This window comes from Erinaceus europaeus, chromosome 4 (genome assembly GCF_950295315.1).
Source record: "Erinaceus europaeus chromosome 4, mEriEur2.1, whole genome shotgun sequence".
NCBI classification, from domain to species: domain Eukaryota; kingdom Metazoa; phylum Chordata; class Mammalia; order Eulipotyphla; family Erinaceidae; genus Erinaceus; species Erinaceus europaeus.
The window spans coordinates 144,787,546-144,790,081 of NC_080165.1; the positions used below are offsets into that span (position 1 = coordinate 144,787,546).

The 2,536-nt window shown below is 37.6% G+C and overlaps 1 non-coding gene across 1 annotated transcript; it reads right to left on the reverse strand.

Annotated features, from left to right (window-relative positions):
* Positions 1–274: 274 nt before the first annotated feature.
* LOC132538451 (U6 spliceosomal RNA) lies at positions 275–379 on the reverse strand. The gene has a single exon (XR_009549816.1). It is a non-coding gene; the product is annotated as a U6 spliceosomal RNA (small nuclear RNA).
* Positions 380–2,536: the final 2,157 nt, after the last annotated feature.

Genomic DNA, 2,536 nt, shown 5'->3' on the forward strand with positions numbered 1-2,536 from the left:
CCAAGACAGAGTATCATTGGGGGAAACAAATTCACAGTCACGTTTTTCCGTTAAGGCCATTGCTTATGAAAAATAGCTGAGTGTCTTTCACTTCATTCTTGCCTTCTTAGGACTACAAAGACCTATCTTCCTTTGAAGTGTCTTAGCTTAATGCCTGCTCTTAGTTATACAGTTGCCACTGTGATTGGCAGTTTATACAGCCATGTTAGAATCCTTCCAGAAATAGGATCCAATGCATTTTGTCACTGGGTTTTTGTTGAATGATAATTGTTTTTAAAATATGGACTGCTCCACTGATTTGCATGCCATTCTTGTTTAAGAGCCGTGCTGACCTTCTCTGTCTTGTTTCAATTTTAGTATCTGCTCTGCTGAAGTGAGCCCTTGAATGGTAATCCTCATGATATAACTTAGTTTATTTCAGAAAAACTAAGTATGTAGAAATGCTTGTACTGCATGTGTATAGGACATTAGACAACAGATATGTTCCTATCTATCAATACATTTGCCACTTTCCATATCAAACTTTTAAAACTACTTCAACACACATATCAAATGAATAAAGTATCCTCTAAATAACAACCTAAGGAAAGGCTGTTACCGTTTCAAGGGAAGAACCACTATGAGTCCACGCAACGTCTATAGGGTTCTAATGACTCTCTTTTTAACCATCCATGGAATTCTAGCTAAGTAGACTCGGCCATAAGACAGGTGGGATGTCTTTCCCAGACCTATGATTTTTGAGATCATGAAAATTCTGATCTGTTCAATATTTGAAAAAAAAAAAAAACAAACAAAAACAATCCTAGTTAAGGAAAGTTACTATATAAATGAAAGAGGGGGGAAGCCACAGAATTAAGAAAAAAAATCAACAACATAAGATTAAAATTTTCTACATTTAACTTTGGGGACTTCTTTGTTATAACAATTCAGTCAGACACATTCAAATATTCTAAAGCAAGACACGCTTTTGCCTCGGTGTCTGTTTCTTTGTTTAACACAGGAAAGAAAAATCATAATGGAAATCAGCTGTAATTACTGATCTCCACGCTGGTTCTGTTGTCCACAAAAGCACTAAAGGCTACTTCTGCTGTAGAAAAGGAGGGGAATGGTAACTTTACAGCCGAGCCCCAGATCACAGCATGTTTGTCAAGATGTCTCCAAAGCATTTGTCTGATGATTTATTTATAAAACTTTGTTTACAAATAAAAAGTAGTTTGCTAGTTTCCCTCACTGGTGTTGCAACTGACCTCACTGTACACAAAAGCAAAGGAAATAACAATCCTCAGACGGACACAGGGTGAACACCCTTCAAACAGCCAATCAATATTACAGGTTTGGAAGTAAGGAGAAGAATCAGAGTATGTGGTGAAATCACACATTTCTATCATTGCAAAACCTGTAATTTACTTGAAAACATGCGGTTTCCTTGTGTGAGACTTCTCAAGTCCTTGTATAATGAACACTCTAAGTGGGAAAGGAAGCAGGTTGGGGGAGTAAAGGGATTATGAGTTCTGAAGGCAAACACTTGAAAATGTGAGAAAAAGCAGTATCTTTTGGACTTCTTCCAACTAGTCAAACTTTGAAGAAAGAGTAAGCTAGAGAGAAGCAGAAGTGCTGAAAAGTGTATTCAATGGCACATAGTTAGTAAAAAAACCATCTTTTAGTAAAGGTAAACTTAGAGAGGAGTGAAAATATGAAAATTCAAATGTAAACTGTTGTAAGTCCTACTGGGAACCATGAGTAGTGGACTTGGAGAGGAAATAAGCAGTTTGTTAGGTATGAAGACAATTCAAGCCTTAAAATACAGAGCCTTAAAATTTCTGTCGACAAAAATAAACTGTCAAGACAAACATTCTATCTTCTGTAGTTTTGGGGGTTTAAAAATAATAAGTATTCTCCATGTGTCATTTAGAGTACAATTTAGTTAAGGAAAGGTGACCTTATATTTTTATAAAATATTGTCTGTCATACAATTATTACAAAGAATGGGAATTGCCTGAATACACATCTATTGTGCCTCAAAAAAAACAATACAAAGCTTATTTTTTATTAAGATGTCATTTATTTATTGGAGGAGGGAAGACATCACTCTAGCATTTATGGTGCTTAGGATTGAACTTCAGACCTCACGCTATCAAGTCCAGTGTACCACAACCTCCTGGACTACAGTACAGAGCTTCCTGGTATTCCTGTTCTAATGATTACAGATATATTTCAGCAGTGCTTGAAACAAGATCATAAAACACAAAAGAAAAGGTTTGGGGGGCCAAGTGGTGTTGCACCGGGTTAAGTGCACATAGAGCAGAAGCATAAGGACATGCTCAAGGATCTGGGTTCAAGCCCCCAGCTCCCCAACTGCAGGGGGAACACTTCACAAGTGGTAAAGCAGGGCTGCAGGTCTCTCTCTCTCTCTCTTTCCTCCCTCCCCCTCAACTTTTTTCTGTCCTGCCCAATAAAATGGAAAAAATGACCACCAGAAGCAGTGGATTTATAGCACCAGCACTGAGCACCAGCAATAATCCTGGAGGCAAAAAAG